Source organism: Ailuropoda melanoleuca, chromosome 1, assembly GCF_002007445.2.
Source record: "Ailuropoda melanoleuca isolate Jingjing chromosome 1, ASM200744v2, whole genome shotgun sequence".
NCBI classification, from domain to species: Eukaryota; Metazoa; Chordata; class Mammalia; order Carnivora; family Ursidae; genus Ailuropoda; species Ailuropoda melanoleuca.
This window is the reverse complement of record NC_048218.1, coordinates 174,786,721-174,813,033: the sequence shown is the minus strand read 5'-3', so window position 1 is coordinate 174,813,033 and position 26,313 is coordinate 174,786,721. Positions and strand designations below refer to the sequence as shown.

Genomic DNA, 26,313 nt, shown 5'->3' with positions numbered 1-26,313 from the left:
AGAGAACTTCACTATTCTGAGAAAAGTTATCTGTAAAATCCTACAGTAACCACATAGTTAATCACAATGCTTTCCTAAATCATAAAGAATATCATAACCATAAGGCATCAAAATTCTTCCTTTTTTGAGATAGGAAACAAAGCATGAATAACTGATCTCACAATTTTTTCAGGGCTGTACTGGAGGTCCTAGATAGTACAATCCTAAGGCATAAAGATTTGTAAGTAAAAAAGTAAAAGTTTTTAAAACAACATGATTATATGTATATAAAATATTAAGGTATGTACAAAAACACTACTAGAACTAATATGCAAGTTTAATAAGGTTGAAGAATATCAGGCCAATATTAAAAAACATCAGTTGTGCCTGTACACTGGGAATGAACAATTGGAATTTAGAATTTTAAAATATTATTTACAATAGCACCAAAACCATGAAATACTTAGGGATAAATTTAGTAAAATATGCACAATACTTACACTCTGGAAATTACAAAAAACTGCTGAAATAAATTAAAGAAAACCTAAATAAATAGAAAAATATACAATGTCCTTGGAAACTCACTATTGTTAAGATGTCAGTTATCCATAATTTAATTTCCAGACTCAAATCCCAGTCACTCTGGTTTTAATATTTATGATTAGCATTGGTTGTTTTCCTAAAGTGTTATCTATGATATATTTAGCACTTTTTATTTATAAGTAATTGCTGAATCAAAAATTTCTGTTAATATGTAATACACATGCATACATGTACATGTACAGTTGTTTGTATTAAATCCAAATAAGATGTGAGCCGAAAAGAAGCAGATTTTTGTTTTCAGTTAATCACACATGCTGTATTTCAATGCAACTTTAAAACTTAGGAACCTTATAGCAACACGTTTTATTTGACCATGTAGGTAAGGAAATGAATTAGACCAGTACACCATAATAGGAGATGTTGGAAAAGCCTGGGTTTAAATCCTTATTTACATTTGTGTTACCTTTTGAAGTTTATCTAGTGTCTTTAATCTTCTAATTTCTCATCTACAAAATGGGATTAATCACTCCTTTGACATCATGTTTTGCCCAGATTTAATGAGATAATGTACATAAAGCATTTTAAGTAATGGCTTACTTTTAGTAAGCACTAAATGGTAGCTTTTTTTAATTGATAATGATCATAATCTTTTAAAGGCAGTAAATATGGTATTCTACATTATATACAACAGAAAATAACTAATGTTCACTGCAGTTAATTTATAAAAACTACAGTATGATAGATTAAAGCACAAAACTTTCTCATATGAATTTTGGTAGTGAATGATCATTTCTTTCCTGTTCAAGATAGCTTCAAGATGGCCTCAAGTTTATCAGAAGTATAACATACATCATAAAACGGATTCGTTAATTATAATCCTTCATAACAATTTAGATCTGTTAAAAATAATAGATTTGCTCTAAAAAAAACTTTTATTTTTTTATTTATTTTTTTTTTTTAAAGATTTTATTTATTTATTTGACAGAGATAGAGACAGCCAGCGAGAGAGGGAACACAAGCAGGGGGAGTGGGAGAGGAAGAAGCAGNGATAGCTTCAAGATGGCCTCAAGTTTATCAGAAGTATAACGTACATCATAAAACAGATTCGTTAATTATAATCCTTCATAACAATTTAGATCTGTTAAAAATAATAGATTTGCTTTAAAAAAAACTGTTTTAAACCATATGAAATGGTTGCAAACATTTTTCAAATATTCCTTTGACATTACAGTTCATTACTATTGCCCCAAAATTGAACATAACACAAAATTAAATTATACATCTCTATCAGTATATAGAAGTACTAATATGCTGGCCATACTAAATAAACATTTAATTCTGAATTTGCTTTACTCTTAGAATTAATGGGTTGACCTTTGTTTTTGCTTTGTTGTTGTTCTTGTAGGTTTTGTTTTGTTTTGTTTAGATGTAGAAGGAAGTAGAGGTTGAAACAAATGACTAAGTAAGAAAGTCTAGTATCCAATAAATATTGTAATCTCAAGTTAAAGTAAACTCATCAACACTGAGAGTCTACAATAAGGGAAAAGATAACCTAAGAGGTAGTAATGCAAGGAATCGGACATGGGAGGATTGGGGGAAATATTTCTAGTAATCCAGGCTGACAGGTAGTTATTGACCAGAAGACCCATTCATGGGTAATGTCTGAATACTGGACAATCTTTGTGCTAGTCTTAGTGAGGGATATGAGCATTTCAGTAGTTAAGACCTATATATTTAGAAATACAGGATTCACCAAAGTAAGTTGGAATCTACGAGGCTCAACAAGTCTACAAGTTGACAAGTATGTGGAAGTGTGTGTGTGTGTGTGTGTGTGTGTGTGTGTGTAGGAATGGAGAGGGGAGTGGTTCTTAGAAAAGTGACCAAAGCTGAAGCTTCAATGCTGTGGATTAGAGCTTTTGGATTCAAAGGGCTTCAAATAGGAGAACAGTGAGAAAATCAACCCTGGGGTGCCTGGTACAGGTCAAGTTGGAAGCAAAAGAGGCTTGGGAGTGTGTTTGTTTTCTATGATGCATAACAAATTACTACAAGCTCATATTTTAAAACAAGTCATATTTATTATCTCACAGTTCTATGGGTCAGGAATCATGACTGACTTAGTTGAATTCTCTGTTCAAGGCCTCTCAAATAATTAAAATGTTCTCTGGGACGTGGTATTATCTGGAGGCTTGACTGGGGAAGAATCAGTTTACAAGCTCATTCATGTTATTGGCAGAATTCATTTCTTCGTGGCTATAAAATAGGCCTTTGGGTTCTTACTGGATATCAACTGTTTGCCCCCATTGGGTCATAGAGGTTACTTTCAGTTCTCTAATATGTGGCCCTCTCTGTTGGCAGGGTTTTTTGTTTGTTTGTTTTTGTTTTTTAAAATTTTATTTATTTATTTCACAGAAAGAGAAAGAGCACAAGCAGGGGGGGTGGCAGGCAGAGGGAGAAGTAGGCTCCCTGCTGAGCAGGGAGCCCAATGCAGGGCTCGATCCCAGGACCTTGGGATCATGACCTGAGCTGAAGGCAGACACTTAACTGACTGAGCCATCCAGGTACCCCTGTTAGCAGTTTTTAGTAAGGCTGTTTGCTACTTTGGGACCAACAGGAAAATTCATCACACTCTAGTATGCTAAGACAGAGTCTTATATACATAGTGTAATGTAATCATAGAAGGGACACCCCATCACTGTTTCCACATTCCTTAGATTAGAATCAAGTCACAGGTTCCACCCGCACTCAAGGGGAGGGAGGCTGCTCAGTGAGAGGAGATTGTGGAAGTCATCTCAGAATTCCTCCTACCACATGGAGTGAGCTCAGTGATGTTCCTAGGAGTAAGAAGCCCTGCGTCTTAATATGTGACTTAATAGTTTGGGCCCCATTAATTGGGTTATTACAAATGATAGGTACTTCAAAACTCAATTGGGACTGGCACAAGTCTAGGGAAGAATCGTTTCTACAACTGGTATCATCTCTGAAAACAACTGCAAGAAGCTTGGAAAAGCTGAGGCNAAGTCTAGGGAAGAATCATTTCTACAACTGGTATCATCTCTGAAAACAACTGCAAGAAGCTTGGAAAAGCTGAGGCAAGGAAAAACAATAGGAAGTGGAGGGGTTATGGGGATGGGTAAACATGATTTTTTCAGTGGATACCAATTTTTATGAGCTTCCTATCAGACCAAATCAAGGCCACCATGAATGAGGGCTTTTAAATCCTCTCACCTTCACTGCCACAGTCTATTTGATACTTGGCTGACAGCTGTCACACTATCTCACCCTTCCCTGGAAATTCATAAAAACAATTACCATGTCACTAACATTTACTTAAAAAATGGAAATTCAAAATATTCTCAACATAGCTCAGATGGACACAAGGCCATAGACTATCATCCAGGCATGTGATGGTATCTTTCTCTGCTTTGATATTTGTGAAAACCTTTGAATGAGTTGCAAACATTATAACTTTGAATTAGGCAACATCTTAAGATGAGAAGGGTGTAGTGGAAAGGTGAGAACTGAATGCTGGCTCCAGTGTGTATTAGTTGTAGTTAAATTTAACTATATATAACAGACCATCCATTTGGCTTTCTCCTATTCCTAAAAAATGCAGAACACCTTCTGTCTTTCAGCCCTGTCATCCTCAGAGCACAACTTTTAAAGACAACTGAAGTTTCTGTGTCAGTTTCTATGGCTGCTGAGTTTCTGATGCTGCATAGTCTGAATTCTAGAAAGGGTGAAAGGGGAAAGCAGTGGGAGGTTGGGGAGAGAGTATCCTCTGAGTCCCCTCTTAAAGATCCTTTGTGGAAGTTCCACCCATTAACTTCCATTTTTATATCACTGGCCAACCTTGGTAACAAGGGAGCCTGGGAAATGCAGTCTTTACTGGTTGCCATAGGAAGAAAATCAAGATTATTGTAATAAGGGGATTATTGTAATAGGGGAATATGCAAGTAGCAATCTCTCCTACATTCTACAAACTATGATCTTGTAATAGTGTCTAAATTGGGGAAAGGATTATCCATCCATCCGTCCATTCTTTCACATCCATTCTTTTACAATTGTGTATTTTAAAGGTTGAGTTACAAAGAAAGAGTACAATTTATATATTTAGGGCTAACTACTTCAAGTATTTTTAGTAAGAGACAATATTAGCTTATGTTCTATATGGAGATATTGTATCTTAAGACTATATAATGACTAAACCTATTTATTTTATTGGGCAGCAGTTAGAGATAATGGATTTCTCTTTGCAGAGAACATGTCGTCTTTGCTAGGCACTTTCCTAACACCTTATTTTCAGTGTATTTGCAATTATATATTGGCTTTTCCTGCCAGTACATAGAGCCAGTGATACTTGACTATAAAGAGTTTGGATAGGAACTTCTGTGCATCTTCCCTTGTGTTTAATTTCCAGGTCCTGCCACTTCCTCCTCATGGAATTTGAACAATGAATTCTTCAAATGGAAATAGCTGATGACTTATGATATTGAAAGGCATTTTTATAACAAATACCTTAACATACAGAGTAGCATACAGTGACATGTACACTTAGCCATGGTATTTTAACAGCAAAACATTTAGGCCTCCCAAATTATTAAATATAAAACTTGTGTGTATAAAGCGTACAAGGACAACAGCATGCTTTTGTTTTTAATTAGTTTCCTTACAAATAATATTCACAAGGAACTCTATCTTATTCTTTGAAATAATTTCATAAGCATTATCTCTGTGGTCATTTTTAGTGACAATTCCAAACCATCAAATAGCACTTTAAACCAACAAAATATTTTGTTACAGTTCTATTGGAGTTTCAAGTATCCGATGAGAGAAATAAGCCATTTCTTTAAAGTAATATTTTAGTAAAGTTAATACTTTTTTAGGCTCTCCTGTGTTTGTGGTTATGTTGGTACTGATGCCATAATCAGTGTACTTCAGGTATGATTACTCAATCCACTTTGATTCTATCCCTATCTGCTATTGTCCCTGACATGTTTCCATTTTGGCTGTAATCACAAAATACTTGTGAAATATTTAGCTAAAATCAAGATACACTATGTCTAGAACACTTGTGCGATTTATAGTCTAGAAACCTTGTCACAAAGAAATCGAAGTTGATTTGGCATAACTAGTTGGCAGCAAACTTGTACTTGCTTCTGGTTGATTTCATTTCCCCAAGAGCTCACTGACCATCTGCATAACAAACTTCAAACAAATTTCAACTTTTAAACCTTTTTGGATGTCCACTAGTTTTCTGATCTCCCTCAGGCTTTGGTCCCATCTATTAGGCATCTTCCCTTGTATGTTCCTCTAGCATTTCAAATGTAATACATATAAAATGGAACTCATGTCAGTGCCATGCCATATCTGTCTTCTGCCTAATTATCAATGATACTACCGCTTAGCTAATGACCCAGTAACCCTCCCAGTCTCCCCAGATCAAATTCTTGGAGTATAGTCTTTGTCCCCTACTTCTAATCACCTTTCTAATGAGTGTTTTTATCTGCCCCTTTTCTCTCAACCCATGGTCGTTATCTCAGTGCATGTGTAATAGTCTCTTACCTGACAGTTACAGTCAACTTCTTTCTGCTCTTTTACCCTATCATCAATACTACACATGCCTGCAAGATTAATTTTCCTGAAGCACAGCTTATGTCATTCAGTACTTAGCAATCTGCATGGCTCCGCATTCACTGATGAATAAAATCCAGACTGTTCAGCCTGGTGATCAGGCACTAGTCTGGACACAGCCTACCTTGCCAGTCTCATTGTTTATAGAGTCTCTGTGTCTCCATGTGCTTCTTCACCCTTCTTTCTCCCACCCCCATCTCTGATCATTCAGCAAAGGACAGTGCAAATGTTGATGAAGTTTTTGCTGTTCCCAGTTTTGAAAAGCAAGTTCTGCTTTCTCCAAATGATCCAGACATCTACATTTACCTTACCAAGGCACACGGCCTTCTGAAATTCACAGCTATATTAGTGTTAGCTTTTGGAGACAATGACCTCCCCTTATTAACCCTTGCTGTACCCACAGTATGTGTCCTCTGGGCAAGACATCATTCATCTTTTCCTTATGTTTTGCATCCTTAATTGGAAAGCATTGTTCTTAATGGTCTGTCTGACTAGGTTGTCTGTCTTCCTTTCATAATTCTTTTGCTTCAGTGTGTCTTGTCTCTATACCATTGGCCTTGTGAAGTACCCTACACATTACTTTATCCTATCATGTATTGCTGTTCCCTCTCCACCCTTTCCCTCCCTGTCCTTAAAAAAGTTTAAGAATTTTTTTTAACCTTTCAGACTGTAAATATTTTCTTTGCTGAGATGAAGTTCATGTGACTTTAAAGTGAAAAATTTATGGCATTTTGTACATTTATAATTCCAAAACATTCTCATCACCCCAAAAGGAAACCCTGTACCCATTAAGCATTTACTCCCCATTTCTCCCTCTCTCTAGCCCCTGGCAGTGATGAACCTGCTTTCTGTCTCCATGGATTTACCTTCTGGATATTTCCTATAAATGAAACCAAACAATAGATGACTTCTGTGTCTGGCATCTTTCACTTAGAACAGTGCTTTTTGGTTTCTCTTTTGAGGTTCATCCATATCAGTACTTGATTCCTTTTTATAGCTGAATGATATTCCATTATATGTGTGTGTCACATTTTGGTTATTCCTCCACTGATGGATTTGGGCACTTGTTTCCACTTTTGGCTATTATGAATAGAGCTACTAATGCATATTCCTGAACAAGTATTTGTTTGAATACATACCTATTTTCTTTTCTTTAGGATGCACACCAAGGAGTGTATAACTGCAGGGTCATAAGGTAATTCTCTGTCTAACTTTTTGAGGAACCATCGGACACTCCCTGTCTCTGTTTCAATCAGTATGTGTTCAGTACTGAGTGCCTTCTTGCAAAGCCTTAATAATATCCAGAGATCGCATTGACTCTTCTGTATCAGAACCTATGCTCTGATTCACAGGCAGTTAAGGATCTAAATAGTAGACTTAATTTCCCTTTCCCTTCCTTTTCCTGGGGCCTTACTGAACTCTATCCTCCACTGCGGTTCTTTTCTTCTATATCACATCTGTTCTCTTTCGTATCTGATTTTATCTGGGTTTACAACATCTTCATCCGGAGGACAAGGCTGCCAAACACTTTCTTCTTTGTCTCCTTGAGATTATGTTCTGTCCCTGCCAGGAGCCAATTATTCTAAAATTAGTCCTCATCCAGAAAGATAAATTCTAGTCTGTTTCTCTTTTTTAGCCAGCTATTCATTTGTATGTGATCTTTCCTTTTTCAAAGGCGAGTACTATAACTGGAAAAAAGGAAGAAAAAAACTTACTCCTTGTGTATTCCAGGGTTTCACAAGTCTGTAGGGAAATGCTTTTATATTTTTACAAATGTGTTTTTCTCCCAGGTCAGTCATCAGAAATTGTGGTGTCTGTAGTCCCCTATATTGGGCATACTTGTCCCAGGTGGGAAACCTAGCACCTGGTAGAGCTAATGGTCCGCAAGCATCCGTCACCAGCCCATGACCTCCTACTTCCTGGAGTCTCTCTAGCTTTTCTTGTATGACTGCTACTGCTGTTATTCCAGAAGGTCTGGTTTAGGGGCACCTGGGTGGCAGAGAGGTTAAGCATCTGCCTTCGGCTCAGGGCCTGATCCTGGCATTATGCGATTGAGCCCCACATCAGTCTCCTCCGCTATGAGCCTGCTTCTTCCTCTCCCACTCCCCCTGCTTGTGTTCCCTCTCTCGCTGGCTGTCTCTATCTCTGTCAAATAAATAAATAAAATCTTGAAAAAAAAAAAGAAGGTCTGGTTTAACCTTCTGTCATAAAAAACTGATTTCTGTCAAATAGTTCCACAGGCTCAGAAGTTCTTCCATTTTTTCCCCCTCTTTTCTAGGAAATTCTTCCCCACATCAAACTCAAGACATTGGTTTGATTTGTGCAACATTCACAGGTCATCTTCCTCTCTGGATTATTTTCCTATTCTCTCTAGAAATCCTCTATCCTTTCTAATAATCCAAAAGGAAGAGAGGCCTTCCTTAAGCCTTTCATTTATTTATTCAATTAATATTTGTGAAGCCACTACATGTGCCAGGCAGTCTTCTAGGCACTAGGGATACATCAGTTAACGAAGTCCGTGTTTTCATAGTTTTACAGCCTAGTAAGTGGGTATAGAGCCAGGAAAATTAATGATTATCTATTATGTAATATTTACATATGGGTACATTTGATAATTGATAAATACTATGGAGAAAAGCAGCACAGGATAAGGAAAACAGAGTGAGAGACCTGATGATGCTATTTTAAATATGGAGGACTGGGAAGGCTTTTCTAAGAAGGTGACACTTGAAGCCTATCAGGGGGCTACTGCAGTAGTCCTGGTAAAAGATTATGGTTCTCAGTCTAGAGTGGTTGGGTAGATGTGATTTTCTTCTGCTGCATTCTCTTAAAGCTGGGGTATCACTCACCATTAAAGTACACAAAACTCTTGCCCTTCTTGAGAACTAGACAGCTTGGTACATATCCGGTAGTTGATAAAAGGTGTCTTTGGTTTTCATTCTTCTTTGTCACAAATGGAACATATTCTTCTTGATGTGACCTATGTTTTCTCATAAAAATTGTTACTTTTACACACTTAACCAGTTAATCTCAGGCTTGAATGTGATGAAGCATCATCAATAGGGATTGTTTAAAATGGAGATTCAGGACACCTGGATGGTGCAGTCAGTTAAGCATCCCACTCTTGGTTTTGGCTCAGGTCATGGTCCCAGGGTGGTGAGATCAAGTCCCCATTGGGCTCCGTGCTTAGTGTGGTGTCTGCTTGAGTTATCCTCTCCCACTCCCTCGGCCCCTCCCCCCTGCTCATGCGTACTCTCTGTCTCCAATCAATCAATCAATCTTAAAAAAAATAAAATGAAGATTTAAACAAGCACACTGGGAGATTCACACACTTTGCATTTTGAGAAATTCTGCTCTTAGCCCTATTCTAAGTCCCAATCTGCTATTAATAACAAAATCCATAAAAATAACTAATGGTTATTAAGCAGTGTCTATCTTCTTTTTTTAAATTTTTATTATTTTTTTAAGATTTTATTTATTTATTCGACAGAGATAGAGACAGCCAGTGAGAGAGGGAACGCAAGCAGGGGGAATGGGAGAGGAAGAAGCAGGCTCATAGCAGAAGAGCCTGACATGGGGCTCAATCCCATAACGCTGGGATCACGCCCTGAGCCGAAGGCAGACGCTTAAATGCTGTACCACTCAGGCACCCCAGCAGTGTCTATCTCCTGATCATTGTAACTCTAAAATAATATATTGATAATATCAGGTTAAGTTTTGTACAAGTTCACACAGCTAGTAACAGGTAGATCTAGTATTCAAGCCTACTCTGTCCTACTTCTTAAACAGTGCTAGTTCCTCTGTGCCATTTTGCTAAACTAATAAATTATCATATTGCTAGCAACTAACGAAGAGATCACTAAGTGATTGTAAGTAGCATTTAACATATCTAAAAGACTCTCTTGCCTTTCATAGGAATAAGTGATATTTTAATTTTCTGCTTCTAGGGGCACCTGGGTGACTGAGTAGGTTAAGCATCTGCCTTCAGCTCAGGTCATGATCCCAGGGTCCTGGAATTGAGTCCTACAGCAGGCTCCGCGCTCAGTGGGAAGCCTACTTCTCCTCCTCCCTGTGCCTGCCAGTCCCCCTGCTTATGTTCTCCCTCTCTCTCTCTCATAAATTAATAAAAATCTTTAAAAAAATAATTTTCTGCTTCTATAGGTTTTCACACTGGTTGAAGTTGCTCTGAGTTATAACTTTTCCTAGAGTTATTTGTACCCCTAGCAATAATCTATGCCAAAAGATAAAATAAAATAAAATATTCTTAAATCATCATCAAGATTTGAGCCTTATTTGCTTTAATAAGACTTCAGCTCCTGGAATCAAATGCAGCTGTTCCTCTTTTTTTTTTTTTAATTTTTTATTAAGTTAGTCACTACACAGTACATCATTAGTTTTTGAGGTAGTTTTCCATGATTCATTGTTCGCATATAACACCCAGTGCTCCATGCAATATGTGCCGTCCTTAATACCCATCGCCAGCCTAGCCCATCCCCCCACCCCCCTCCACTCTGAAACCCTCAGTTTGTTTCCTAGAGTCCATAGTCTCTCGTGGTTCATTCCCCCTTCTGTTTATCCCCCCTTCATTCTTTCCTTCCTTCTACCTATCTCCCTGCTATTCCTTATGTTCCACAAATGAGTGAAACCATATGATAATTGTCTTTCTCTGCTTGACTTATTTCACTTAGCATAATCTCCTCCAGTCCCGTCCATGTTGCTGCAAATGTGTAATTGTTCTTTCTGATGGCTGAGTAATATTCCATTGTATATATGGACCATATCTTCTTATTCCAGTCATCTGTTGAAGAGCATCTCAGCTCCTTCCACAGTTTAGCTGTTGTGGATAATGCTGCTATGAACATCTTAGCATAATCTCCTCCAGTCCCGTCCATGTTGCTGCAAATGTGTAATTGTTCTTTCTGATGGCTGAGTAATATTCCATTGTATATATGGACCATATCTTCTTATTCCAGTCATCTGTTGAAGAGCATCTCATGTACCAACTTGCATTCCCACCAACAGTTTAAGAGGGTTCCCCTTTCTCCACATCCTCTCCAACATTTGTTGTTTCTTGCCTTGTCAATTTGTGCCGTTCTAACTGGCATAAGGTAGTACCTCAATGTGGTTTTGATTTGAGTTTCCCTGATTGCTAATGATGTTGAACATTTTTTCATGTGCCTGTTACCATTCATATGTCTTCATTGGAAAAGTGTTCATATCCTCTGCCCATTTTGGGTTTGATTATTTGTTTCTCTTGTATTGAGCTTGAGAAGTTCTTTATAGATCTTGAATACCAGCCTTTTATCTGTAGTTTCCTTTGCAAATATCTTCTCCCATTCTGTGGGTTACCTCTTTGTTTTGATGACTGTTTCCTTTGCTGTGCAGAAACTTTTTATCTTGATAAAGTCCCAAAAGTTCATTTTTCTTTTGTTTCCCTTGCCTTTGGAGATGTGTCATGAAAGAAGTTGCTGTGGCTGATGTCAAAGAGGTTACACCCTATGTTCTCCTCTATGATTTTGATATATTCTTGTCTCACATCGAGGTCCTTCATCCATTTGGAGTTTATCTTTGTGTATGATGTAAGAGATTGGTCAAGTTTCATTCTTTTGCATGTAGCTGTCCAATTTTCCCAGCACCATTTATTGAAGAGACTGCCTTTTTCCACTGGATGTTTTTTCCTGCTTTGTCAAAGATCAGTTGACCATAGGGTCGAGGGTCCATTTCTGGAGTCTCTATTCTGTTCCTTTGTTCTATGTGTTTTCTTGTGCCAGTACCATGCTGTCTTAGTGATCACAGCTTTGTAGTATAGCTTGAAATCAGGCAACATGATGCCTCCAGCTTTGTTTTTCTTTTTCAACATTTCCTTGGCGATTTGGGGTCTTTTCTGGTTCCACACAAATTTTAGGATTGTTTGTTCCAGCTCTTTGAAAAATGACATTGTTATTTTGATTGGGATGGCATTGAAAGTGTAGATTGCCCTGGGTAGCATAGACATTTTAAGTATTTTTATTCTTCCGATCCATGAGCATGGGACGTTTTTCCATCTTTTTGTGTCTTCTTCAGTGTCTTTCATCAGTGTTCTGTAGTTTCTAGAGTATAGATCCTTTACCTCTCTGATTATTTATTCTGAGATATCTTATGGTTTTTGGTGCTATTGTAAATGGAATTGATTCCCTAATTTCTCTTTCTTCAGTCTCACTGTTCATGTGCAGAAATGCAACTGATTTCTGAGCATTGATTTTGTATCCTGCCACATTACTGAATTGTGTATGAGTTCTAGTAATTTGGGAGTGGAGTCTTTTGGGTTTTCCTTTAAAGTATCATGTCATCTGTGAAGAGAGAGAGTGTGACTTCTTCTTTGCCAGTTTGAATACCTTATATTCTTTTTTGTTGTCTGATTGCTGTTACTAGGACTTATAGTACTATGTTGAACAATAATGGTGAGAGTGGGCATCCTTGTCATGTTCCTGATCTTAAGGGAAAGGCTCTTGGCTTTTCCCCATTGAGAACGATATTCACTGTAGGCTTTTCATAGATGGTTTTTATGAAATTGAAGAACGTACCCTCTATTCCTACACTCTGAAGGGTTTTAATCAGGAAAGAATGCTATATTTTGTCAAATGCTTTTTCTGCATCAATTGAGAGGATCATTTGGTTCTTGTTTCTTCTTTTATTAATATGATCTATCACACTGATTTGCAAATGTTGAACCACCCTTGCATCCCAGGGATGAATCCCACTTGGTCGTGATGGATAATCCCGTTAATGTATTGTTGGATCCTATTAGCTAGAATCCTGTTTAGAATTTTGGCATCCATATTCATCAGGGGTATCGGTCTGTAATTCTCCTTTTTGCAAATGCAGCTGTTCTTATTAACAATCCATAGATTTGACCCTGAGATACTATATTCAGCAGAGCCCATTTTTAATAACTGAATAAAAAAATAATTGCAAGAGCAATATAACAATGACAATAAAGAAGATGTAGAGATTCCATCAATATGATGGATTGAACTAATATGAAATTTCCCCCTAATATTAGCATTTTAAAATGCTAATTTTTGACCTTGGTGGGGGGATGTGTGCAGAGAAAACAAAGAGAAGACATGAAACCAGCAGGGGTGAACTCAAGATGTGAAGCTATCACAGTTTGGAAGATGATTGGGTCCTAGCATCACAGGGTAGGAGATGTGGCATGGTAAATGACACCTGAGCCAGAGACCTCCATAGGAGGCCTGTGGTCTGAAAGGCCTGGCCCCTCATTGAAGGGCCAACCAGGAAATTTCCCCAAGGTAGAAGGAAACAACAACTAACTCAGCTGTTTTGACCTGGGACACTGAACAATAATAATAAAAAGGGGCTCTCATGAGAAAAAGAGCCTCAGCTCTTAGTCTATAGTCGAAAGATCACCACAGAATAAAAAATTACAAACTATATGATGAAAACATCCAGCATGAAGGAGGGTCATTCAGCAGGTAAAACAAACATGACAGCATACCAAAAAAAAAGACGTTAAAGTACAAGAACGATCTCAAAGAGACTAGCATAATGTGTACTTAAAATGATGAACAAGATGAAAAACAGGGATACAACCCAAAGGAAAAAGAGGCCACTATGAAAAAAGTAGACAAATTTGAAAACAAAATAAAACCTGTAAGGAGTGAAAAATAAAGTAGCTTGAAATTAGAACTTAATGGACAGGTTAAACAGGCAAATTAGAACTAAAAAAAAAAAAATCAGTGAACTGGGAACTAAGATTGAAGGATTGCAAAATAACAATGCTAAAGTGTGTGAACAATAGAATAAAAGAAAAGGAAAAAATTCATGTGCATACCACCTTAACCTTCTTTTACTTTTTGTTTTAAATATCTATTTAAACTTTTTATAAAGGAAACATTCACTTTAAAAAAATGTAATTCCAGGGGTGCCTGGGTAGCTCAGTCATCTGCCTTCGGCTCAGTTCATGATCTTGAGGTACTGGGATCGAGCCCCATGTCCAAATTCCACATATGAGTGAAATCATATGGTATTTATTTTCTCTCACTGACTTATTCACTGAGCATTATATCCCTTAGATCCATCCATGTTGTTCCAAATAACAGAATTCCATTCTTTTTATGGCTGAGTAATGTTCTTGTGTGTGTGTGTGTGTGTGTGTGTGTGTGTGTGTGTATATATATCACATCTTCTTTATCCATTCATCTATTGATGAACCCTTGGGCTGCTTCCATAATTTGGCTATTATAAATAATGCTGCAATAAACATAGGGGTGCACATATCTTTTCAAAGTAGTGTCTTTGTATTATTTGGGTAAATACTCTGTGGAATTACTGGATCATATGGTAATTCTATTTTTAATTTTTTGAGGAACCTCCATACTGTTTTCCACAGTGGCTGCACCAGTTTGCATTCCCACCAACAGTGCACAAGGGTTCCTTTTTCCTTCACGTCCTTGCCAGTTCTTGTTGTTTCCTGTGTTTTTGATTTGAGCTATTCTGACAGGTGTGAGGTGATACCTCCCTGTCGTTTTGATTTGCTTTTCTCTGATGTTAAGCATCTTTCCCTGTGTCTGATGGCCATCTGTAGGTCTTCTTTGGAAAAACGTCTGTACATTGTCTTCTGCCCATTTTTAATTGGATTACTTGTTGTTTTCGTATTGACTTGTATAAATTCTTCATATATTTTGGATATTAACCATTTATCATATATATCGGAAATATCTTCTCCCATTCAGTAGGTTGTCTTTTAGTTTTGTTGATTGCTTCACTCTGCAGAAGCTTTTCATTTTGATGTAGTCCCTAAAGTTTAATTTTGCTTTGTTTTCCCTTGCCTTAGGAGACATACGTAGAAAGACGTTGTTACAGCCAGTGTCAGAGAAATTACTTCCTGTGTTCTCTTCTAGGATTTTTATGGTTTCAGGTCTCATATTTAGGTCCTTAATCCATTTTGAGTTTGTTTTTGTGAATGTTGTAATAAAGTAGTCCAGTTGCATTCTTTTGCACGTAGCTGCTCCATCTTCCTAACACCATTTGTTGAAAAGACTGGCTTTTTAGCATTGCATATTCTTGCTTCCTTTACCAAAGATTAATTGACTGTATAATCATGGATTTATTTCTGGGTTTTCTATTCTGTTCTATTCATCTGTGTGTCTATTTTTTTATGCCAGTACTGTACTGTTTTGATTACTACAGCTTTGTAATAGAACTTGAAATTCAGAATTGTGATACCACCAGTTTTGGTTTCTTCCTTCAAATTGCTTTGGCTATTCAAGGTCTTTTGTGGTTCCAAACAAATTTTAGGATTGCTTGTTCTAGCTCTGTGAAAAATACTGTTGGCGTTTTGAAAGGAATTGCATTAAATCTCTAGGTTGCTTTGAGTAGTATAGACATTTTAACAATATTCTTCCATGAGCATAGAATTGTCTTTCCGTTTTTTTGTGTCATCTTCAATTTCTTTCATCAATGTTTCATAGTTTACAAAATACAAGTCTTCCACTTCTTTGGTTAAGTTTATTCCTAGGTATTTTATTCTTTTTGGTGCAGTTGTAAATGGGATTGTTTTCTTAATTTCTCGTTCTGCTACTTTATTAGTGTATAGAAGTGCTACAGATTTCTGTAGTTTGGTTTTCTGTCCTGCAACTTCACTGAATTCATTTATCAGTTCTAATAGTTTTTGAGTGGAGTTTTTTATATATAATGTCGTATCTGCAAATACTGACAGTTTTATTTCTTCCTTACCAGTTTGGATGCCTTTTCTTTTTTCTTTTCTTTTCTTTTCCTTTTTTTTTTTTTTTTTTTTTTTTTTTTTCTTTTTTTTTTTTTTTTTTTGGTCTGATTTCCACTACTATGAGTAGGATTTTCCATACTATGTTGATTAAAAGTGGTGAGAGTGAATCTCTTGTCTTGTGCCTGACCTTAGGTGAAAAGCTCTTCCCCATTGATATTAGCTGTAGGTTTTTGGTAGATGGCTTTTATTATGTTGAGATATGTTCCCTCTAGACCTACTCTGTTGAGGGTTTTTATTATGAATGGATGTTACATTTTGTCAAATGCTTTTTCTGCATCTGTTGAAATGATCATATATATGATTCTTATCCTTTCTGTTATTGATGTGATCTACCACACCGAGTTGTGAATATTAAGCCACCTTTGCATCCCAAGAATAAATCTCATGTGACCATAATGAATGGCTTTTAAATGTATTGTTGGATTTGGTTTGCCAATATTTTCTTGAGGATTTTTGCATCTATATTCACCAGAGATACTAGTCTATAGTTCTCTTTTTTTGTGATGTTTTTATCTGGTTTTGGTATCAGAGTAATGCAGGTTTTATAGAATGGAATCTAGAAGGTTTCCTTCATCTTCTAATTTCTGGAAAATTAGAAGATGGTGTTAACTCTTCTTTAAATGTTCGTTAGAATTCACCTGTGAAGTTGATTCTGGACTTTTGTTTGTTGGGAGTTTTTTGATTACTGGTTCAATTTCACTGCTGGTAATTGGCCTGTTCAAGTTTTCTGTTTCTTCTTACTTCAGTTTTGGGAGGTTCTATGTTTCTAGAAATTTATCCATTTTATTCTAGGTTATTCAATTTGTTGGCATATGATTTTTTGTAATATTCTCTTACATTGGTTTGTATTTCTGAGGTGTCGGTTGTTATTTCTCCTCTTTCATTTGTGATTTTGTTTGCATCCATTCTTTTTCTTTTTAATGAGTCTGGCTTAATGTTTTTCAACTTTGTTGATGTTTACAGAGAACCAACTCCTGGTTTCATTGATTGGTACTATTATTTTTTTTAGTTTCTATATAATTTATTTCTATGGTAATCTTTATTATGTCCTTCCTTCCACTGGTTTGAGGTTTTGTTCTTTTTCTAGCTCCTTTAGGTATAAGGTTAGGTTGTGAGATGTTTCTTCCTTCTTGAAGTAAACCTGTATTGCTCTAAACTTCCCTCTTAGAACCTCTTTTGCTGCATCCCAGAGATTTTGTACCATTGTGTTTCATTTTCGTTTTCCTCTATGTAGTTTTTGATTTTGAAGTTGCTTTCTTGGTTGACCTATTCATTGTTTAGTTTAGTAGCACGTTGTTTAACCTACATGTATTTGTGCTCTTTCCAGGTTTTTTCTTGTGGTTTATTTCTAGTTTCATAATGTTGTGGTCAGAAAAGATACATGGTATGACATCAGTCTTCTTGAATTTGTTGAGACTTGTTTTGTGGCCTAACATTTGTTCTGGAGAACGTCCCATGTGCACTTGAGAAGAATGTGTATTCTGTTCTTTCAGGACGGAATATTTCTGAATCTGTTAAGCCCATCTTGTCCACTGTGTCATTCAAAGTCACTGTTTCCTTGTTGATTTTCTGTTTGTATGATCTGTCCATTGATGTAAGAGGGGTATTAAAGTCCCCTACTATTACTTTATTACTGTCAGTTCCTTTATGTATGTTATTAACTGTTCTATGCATAGGGGTACTCTCATCTTGGGTGCATAATTATTTATAATTCTTAAATCTTCTTGTGGGATTTTCCCCTTTATTATTATATAGTGTCCTTCCTTATCTCTTGCTACAGTCTTTGCTGTAAAGCCTATTTTGTCCAATATGAATATTGCTACCCTGGCTTTTTTTCATATTCATTTACATGATAAATATTTCTCCATCCCCTCACTTTCAGTCTGCATGTGTTGTTAGGTCTGAAATTAGTTTCTTACAGACAGCATATAGATATCTTTTTTTTTTCTTTAATCCATTAGATTACCCTATGTCTTTTGATTGGGGCATTCAGTCCATTTACATTCAAAGTAATTATTGATAAGTATGTATTTATTGTCATTTTGTTATTTGTTTTGTGGTTGTTTTGTAGTTCTTCTCTGATCCTTTCTTCTCTTGCTCTATTTCATGGTTTGTTGGCTTTCTTTAGTGATATACTTGGATTCCTTTCTCCTTGTTTTTTTTTTTTTATTTATTACTGTTTTTTTTCTTTTTTTTTTTTTTTTTTTTTTTAAGATTTCATTTATTTCTTGGAGACCAGGGTGAGCGGCAGAGGGAGAAGCAGACTCCTCACTGAGCAGGGAGCCTGATGCGGACCTTGACCCCAGGACTCCGAGATCATGACCTGAGCCAAAGGCAGACACTTAACCGACTGAGGCATCTAGGTGCCCCTTATTAGCGGATTTTGATTTGTGGTTACCATTAGGTATTATATATAACATCTTATGCATACAGTGCATATTATGTTGATGGTTGCTTAAGTTTGAGCCCATCCTTTACTCCTCTTTATTTTGTTTTCTATCTCTTTGTTAAGGGTCTCCCTGAGATCCTCCACTCTTTTCTCAAGTCCAGTGAGTATCTTTATGATCATTACTTTAAATGCTCCATGAGTCATATTATTTATCTCCATTTTGTTTAGCTCTCATGATGAAATTTTGTCCTCTTCTTTCATTTAGGGCATATACTTCTGTCTCCTCATTTTGTCTAACTCCCTGTGTCTGTTTCTATGTGTTAGGAAAGTCAGCTATATCTGCTCTTGTAAGTAATGGCATTATGAAGAAGAGGTCCTCTCGTGCCCTGCCACACAGTGTCCCCTGTTCACCAGAACCTGACTCTTCAGGGGTGTTTCCTATGTGTGTTGTGTACATCTTGCTAACGTGGCTGATTTGTGTTTGCTTTCAGTCCAGTCATCCACAATAGCTCTCTTTGCCTGTTGTGGGCAGGGTTTGGTCCCTGTGTTGTTAGTGGGCCAGCCTGGGGTTGCCTTGGTCATACGTTGAATCAGAGCAGTGGTTTGCCAGAGTTGCAGTAGCTCCAAGCTGTGTAGGATGCTCTCCATATGTTGTTCCCTAGAAACTTTCATTGGTGGGTGGGGCCTCCAATCAGACCAGATGTTTGCCCCCCCTGCACTGCTGATGCTGCAGTTGAACTGGTATGTGTGGTTTTCTTCTCTTCTCCCTGGGGCCGAAGTCCTTGGAGTGCTGACCGCTGTCCTTGGAGTGCTGACCGCTGTCCAGGCTGCTTGCACACTGCCAGGCTTGTGGTGCTGCTTTGGATGGACTCCCACCCAGAGAGTGTTGGGAGGGGTTCAGATCTGCAGGAGAATGCAGGGGCAGGGCACACTATTAGCACACCAGCTGAAGATTATACTGCAGTGGTTCCTGCAGGTATTAGTGTATGTATGCTGGGGTGAGGGGGAAATGGTGCCCACCAACTCTTGCTCTTAGAGAAGTCTCCCAAAGATACTTGCACCACCAGCACATGCTCTGAGATTAATAAACAAATCTCCTGTATTCCCCAGACATTTTTTCTTTTTTCTTTCTCGCTCTCTCTTTCTTTAGAGAGTGAGCAAGCAAGCCAGCAGGGAGGGATGGAGGGGCAGAGGGAAAGGGAGAGAGAGAATCTCAAGCAGGCTCCATGCTGGGTGGGGGGCTCAATCTCACAACCCTGAGATCATGACCTGAGCAGAAATCAAGAGTCGGACACTTAACTGACTGAACCATCCAGGCACCCCACCCCAGGCAGTTTTTGAACTGCTATTTCTATATCTCATAGTGGTTGTTTGCCACACTGTCTCTTTAAGGTCAGGGACTCAGTTTCCTATTGCTCACCTATTCTCCCCAAGCCAAGCCACTGATTTTTAAAGTTCTGGATCTTAAGCCCCACTGATTGTAAGAACTTGGAAGATTAAGTCCTTCTGGTTTTCAAAGCCAAATGTTATGGGGATTCATCTTCCCAGTGCAGGTTCCCCATGTGTGGGGTGCCTGGTACAGCTTCTGCTCCTCACCCTTCTCCATGCCTGTGGCATCCTCCTGTGGACAGTCTCATGGGTCCATTTGGCCCCCAACTGCATCTTAGCCATCCCTACCCTCTTCAATGTGGCTTCTTCTCTACATTTAGCTGTGGAAAGTCTCTTCTGTCAGTCTTTGGGTTATTTTCCGGGTTATTTCACTGATGTAGGTGTTATATAGGTGTGTCAATGGGATGTGGTGAGTCTAGGATCCTCCCACTCTATCTTCCTCAGAAGTCTGAGAAACTCCCTCTTTAAAAATTAGGCAATGCTGGAAACCTACTAACTTATTTACAAATCCAAAAATACAGTAAAACTGTAGTTCTCGAGCTTTAGCTTATATCCGAGTTGTCTGGCAGCAGTGTGGAAGCACAGAACGCTGAACCCTACACCTAGGGTTTCTGATCAGGAGCCCAAGGTAGGGCCTGTAAATTTGCATTTCTAACGAGTTCCTAAGTGTTCCTGATTCTGCCAGTTGGGGAGCATACTTTCAGAACCACTGCCTTAAAGTAAAAGAAAATAGAGATGACCTATAATGCTACCCCTAAGGGTGACAACATATTGACGTACAAACTTCTGGACTTTCTTTCCTCTGTGTGTGTGTGTGTGTGTGTGTGTGTGTGACTTTCTTTCCCGTGTGTGTGCACGCGCACATGCGTATACAGGTGGAGGGGAGGGGACCAATATGAATGTTTTCTTTAATAACCCAAAGTAAGATGGTAGTTTTCATCCACTTTTGTAATTGGAACTTTGCATGTAATATATAGTTTTACATTTTTATTATCATTATAGCTATATCATCATTTTTAATGGCTACATAGAGTTTCAGTATTAGGATACATCATAATTTATATAAACTAATAACGGACTTAGCAGAATATATTTTTGCAAACTTTCCCTATCGTTTACTTATATCCTGTGTTTCTTGGGTAGTCTTCAGCTTACTGTGTAATTTACTCTTTAGTGTAACTTCTGTAATAGTGGCTTGACTTTGAAAAATATGACTCTCTCTAATATTTTCCTATTGATTTTTTTTTTTGCTAAAGACAAAGGAAAGTTAGTAAATTGGTCAGTATTAGGTTTTATTCAGCATCATTTAGATTGCAAACATAACAGGGTTTTTGTATGATTAAGTGTCTCTTTCATAAACATACCATTTCGTTTTGTTCTTGCATGACCACAGCTCTCATGTCCTAAGTGGTGGTAAGCAGTGTTTCTACTATAAATTGCTATTTAATACAATACACCAGAATTTAGTGATCTAAAACAAGCATTTTATTTTGTTTACAATTGTATATGTTAGGAAATTGGGAAGGAGTCAGCTGGACGGTTTGTGTCTGACTCATATGGTATCAAGTAGAGCAGCCAGGACTGAAAGATCCAGTTTCAACACGGTTTCTTCCCTGAGGTGTTTGGTGCTCAGTGTTCTTTGGCCTTTGTCTTTCTCTCTCCATATGGCATTTCATGATCCAAGTGTCTCCGTGTGGCTTGGGCTTCTCACAGCGTGGTGATCCCGCAGTTACACTTGTGATATGATGGCTGTTTTCCAAGAGACAAGAAGAAAAGGCTGTCAGGTCAGTTAAGTGCTATGCCCAGAATTGATCAAAGCAGTCACAGGTACCCACCCCCAACCAGATTCAAGCAGATGAAGAAATAAACTCCACCTCTTAAAGGGGAAGTAGGGTGGAAAGATCACATTGCAGAAGAGCATTTGAGTTGGGAGGTATTTTCTGTCATCATCTCTGAAAAATACAATGTGCCACAAGTTGGTTGTTTACATAAATAAATAAGTAGAATTGTTTATATGTGCATTGACTATTTCATCAAGAAGTGTAAAATCTTAATTTAGTTTTAAAAAATAAATTGCAATGATAAATAGATCTAAATTTTAAATAATTATATACATACACTTTATGCTAAAATTAATAACACATTCCTTTGTCAGCCATGCACATGTGGTAGTTCCTTCCTAACTTAGTCTTGTCTATGGGAATGTCATTTTTGACATTCTATTTGGAAAAAATGTTCCATTGAGTTCTTTAAGGAATAAAAGATAAATTAGACATGAGTCCTGCCTTGTAGGGCCTTATAGAAATCTAGAGCAGATGGGTCATAATATATAATTATAAATAAGGTAATGAGAGAAACATAGAATTGGGAATGGAAGAGAGGCATTTTATAAAGGCTTTACGGAAAATGTCACTGGATGTCAAGGGATGCGTACAATGAGGAATGGAGATGATGCTGAACACTTACAACAGGACTAAAAGCATAAATACAGAGTAACCAGATAATGGTGGTGACCATTTCAGTTTGTTTGTAGTTTAGAGCAGTAGTGCTCAGGCTTTGGTGGACATTCAAGTCACCTTGGAGAACCTGGATGGAGCTTGTATAGGGTACATGGTAAAGGAATCATGAGCAAAAAGAACAGAAAGATCAGTAGTGGCCATAATACTGTGATGGTTCTTGGATATCAGGCTGCACATCTTTTGTGTTAGTAGGAATCGAGGAACCATTGAAATGTTTAATCATGAGAATGATGTGACTGAAGCCAAGCTTTAGAAAATTAATCGGGTACCAGAGAGCACAGGAGATGGAGCAAAGCAAGGTTGGAATTGGGGAATTTGGTATAAAGATGACTGAGGAAATCTGAATGTGTTTCTTGATGATGGCAGTGGGAGTGGAAAGGAGCAGAGGAATTCAAACAAGGAAGAATCTGGCAACTAACTTGATAAGATGGTAAAGCAAAGACAGAAGTCTAATTATGAATATAAAGTGGCAGTTAAAGCTGGGCACAAGGGAGATCCCCAAATTGAGAAGCTAGGGTAAGATACTTATTTGAGAGAACTGGTGATGAGCTGGTATATTGTATGCATCATGTTTGTGCAATAAGGAGGACACCCAGATGAGTATGTCCCGCAGGCCACTGAGATTCACGTCTGGAGGTTAAGAGAAAGGATAGGCTGGACATAGAGATTTGAGGGATTTTTGCCAGAGTGAGAGTTCAAGAAATGCCAGTGGATGAGTTCACCAAGGGAAAGCATATAAAGAGAGGAGAAAAACAAAGAAAACATAACCTAGGGGAATACCTACATTCAGGAAACAGGTGGCTAATGATGCGTAAGCAGAAGTTTACAGTGTGTTTAGAGCACCGAGAAGAGAAGTAAGGTGGTCCTTAGGGTGACTTTCTAGCTGGGGTGGTCAGCAGGGTTGAATATTGCAGAGGAAGGTGGAGACTGAAGACATTCCCTGGAAATGTTGGTGATCTTTAAAAACATAATTCTGTTGAATAGTGCAAACAGATGCCAGCAGGGGTTAAGGAACGAGTTAGTGATCAGGAACTGGCACCATTTATAATGCTTTATTTTGGTAAGAAAATTCATATTTCCAGTGGACCTTTTAACTGGTTTTGTGGAGCTGGGAGAAAAGACAAACTGCTCATTTACCTAAAAGCCATTTTTTTGGTGATATGTCAGATATGTAATTTAAAGCAACACGGAGTCCTCCACACTCTTTTTTGTTCACTACTGCAAATGCCTTTACCAGGGGCAAAGGTCTCTTAGGGATGTTACCTTAATCCAAGGGATTTTGTTTTTATTGAGCTCATCTTGGTACATAGAAAAACTCCTTCAAAGTTCCTCTCTGCATCAAAAAATGAAACGTAACAACAGCCGTGTCTTAACGCTGTTTGAGACAGAGTTCCTAAGCAGGAAATTTATTGGGACAAGATTTCTTGCAGTCATTTTTATAGTTATAAACCAGTATCACAAGTTAACTGAATAGAATTTTTCTCAAATGCAAAACTCCTAATTGGATACCATTAACAGTTACTAATGGGATACAATATATTGTAGCTATTTTCAACACCTCATCTTTTTATCTCTTGTCATTAATGTATTACACCTCAGGCTTCATCTGTACCTGACTTATTATGGGACTGTCAGAGCAGTTAGAGTATACCACGGCTCTGTGCTAGAACAATGCAAACTTTACACCCTTTGATTCTTGTTGCTACTTCCCAGAGCTGACATTGTTGCTCCCATTTCAACAATGAGTAAAGACCGGAAAGAAGTCAAATAACTTACCAAAGATGATACAGCTGTTAATTTTCTGGATAACCATATGGTTTTCTGACCCCAAAGCTTGTGCTCTCTGCCTGCTGCTTACTGATGGTTCCCCACTCCTCTTCCTTGGACCACATGTACATCATGGTGTTCCAGGAACAGGGGCGGTGCACTATGGGTGCTGAATTACCAGGGTTTCTGAGAATTAGAGAGGTTTTCTTTTGACTTTCTGACTGAAGAATAAGTTTGGGTTGATCAATCCCCTCCATCCCATTGAGTTAAAATGTCTTTAGAGTAATGAAGCAGTTGTCTTCTCAGGTTATGGAAGACACAGAAAAGCCAACAGAGAAAAGAAAAAGGAAAAGGAAAAGCTAATTGAAGCTGTAGTTTCAAATGTCAGTACTAGAGGCAGTGGGCTCACTATGGCCAGGAGTTGTCATGGAGAGACTTCATCCAAGGGCAGGGCAGGGTCTGCTCCTGGTGTTTTGTGCATACTGTATTCCTCTCCAGTTTGTTAGAAGAAATGATTGATGACAGTTTCCTCACAGTGGGAGGGTGGCACATAGCATGCGTGAAGACCGGAGTGCCAAATCTGTGGAAACTTCATCATCAGCCAAACCTCTCTTGCTCTCCATAGGGCAGTAAATGTTTCTACCCAGCAGTGTGGCCATAAGGCCTAAGCCCTCCTTACTCTTCAGGTTGAAGTCCTGACAATTTAATATTATCCATGGATTTACAAAGCATCAGGAGTTTTAATTGTAGATCTCAGCCTATTGCACTATCACAGCAAATTTGTTTTATAAAAAAAATTGCAAATTAGAATCAGCATTCAGTTAGCTGAGTCAGTGGAATCAAGTCATGTATAATCCATAGCTGTGGATTATCTCTAGATAATTCATAACTTTATACTGGAAAAATAAATTTGTTTCTGTTATATTTTCCTTAGGCTACTATTAAAGTTACCAACCTCTTCCCAGGCATAGATACATAAATGTAAAGAAAAGAGACATGATGTAGAATTACTTAATCTAGCAAATAGCAATTTGGAATATAGAAATTTTAATAGGTTTTTGTCGGGATCTTTATAGGTTCTCTAGGCTCAGGAAGAACTAGTAGTTGTAAATCACCTTTACAATTGCAGCTATTTCCTCCCCTAATCTTTGCTCTGTTCTGTTGTGCCTAATGTCAATGTTCACCTTTTTACAGCTGAGCGATATAATCTTGCACAGAAGTCTCATGAGCTCTGGTCTCGGGGTGCATGTGTTACTGCTCAAGAAAGTTTATTAATTCTTACACATAGCTGATAGGTTTCTAGCATTATCTTTGAAGTGCTGTGTTCCCCTAGGTGTCTGTCCTTAGCACTCTTACCTTCTTCTTCTCTAGGAGAGCACTTTAACTACCATAAATACAACCAGATGATTCCTAGATCTCTAAGTTCTACTTCACACACTAGCCTTAACTCTTGCAGAGAATGGTGTGTGACATTCTGTGACATTCAGTAGCAATCTCAGATTGAATAATCCAAAAGTGAACTCACTGTTTCCCAAATCTGCTCCTGCATGATCCCTCTGCTGCTACTGGAATTACCATCTTTCCAGGCAGGGGAGAAATCAGTCATCTCCATAATTCCTTCTCTTCTCAGCCCCCATGTCCAATCAGTTGCTGAATTGTATCCAATCTAAATGCATATTGTATCTACTTTAACTTCTTTAATCAACATGTTTTGATCTTCTTTGTACTTTCATGCCATGGATTTAGAACATGAGACAGTATCTACTTCAAGAAGCTCACGCCTAGTAAGAGAAATAACAGAATAGACTATCAGTGGACGGTATGATCATTACTAGCTGTCATTAACTAAGCATCAGTTGCTGAGACGGGGAGGAGAAGGTGCAAGCCTTCCACATCCAGGAGGAAGTGATCTGTAAGCTACATCTGGAAAGTTGAAGAGTCGTGACCTAGGTAAAGAGCAGAAGAAAGCCTTTCAGAAGGTAGAAAAAGTAGTATGTGCAAAGGTACAGAGATGTGAGGGAGCAAGGCCTTTTCAAAGAGGTATAAGAGTGATCCAGGTACACATTACGGAGTGCCAAGAAATAAAGCCCATTTATGAAGAGCTGGGTATACTTGCTTGTATACAAAATTTGGATTTCACTCTCAAAGTATCCTTTCTTTCTCCTTCCCGACACATGATCATCGCTCTCGTCAGCTCTCTAAGCCACACATCTCCTGGCTGTTCTATTGCTCGCTACTCTTGCCTTTCTTTCCTTAGATTGCAGTCAGAGGCAGCACCCCTGTGAGAGTTTAGAACCTTTCTCTTTCCT

The 26,313-nt window shown here is 37.9% G+C and overlaps 1 protein-coding gene and 1 long non-coding RNA gene across 8 annotated transcripts in view; one reads left to right on the top strand and one right to left on the bottom strand.

Moving 5' to 3' along the window:
• The window catches only part of IMMP2L (inner mitochondrial membrane peptidase subunit 2), an 816,344-nt gene that overhangs the window by 773,844 nt on the left and 16,187 nt on the right, over window positions 1-26,313 (top strand). The window lies entirely within an intron of this gene.
• Window positions 21,300-26,313, bottom strand: part of LOC105235765 — a 123,205-nt gene continuing 118,191 nt past the window's right edge. For 2 of the 4 annotated variants that reach the window (XR_004628556.1, XR_854159.3), the window contains exons 4-7: window positions 25,530-25,785; window positions 24,014-24,190; window positions 21,593-21,670; window positions 21,300-21,467 (exon numbers count right to left, since the gene is read on the bottom strand). This is a non-coding gene — a long non-coding RNA (uncharacterized LOC105235765). Of the gene's footprint in view, window positions 21,468-21,592; window positions 21,671-23,021; window positions 23,178-24,013; window positions 24,191-25,529; window positions 25,786-26,313 lie in introns of all 4 variants that reach the window. The other 2 variants (XR_004628560.1, XR_004628557.1) reach the window with 2 other exon arrangements.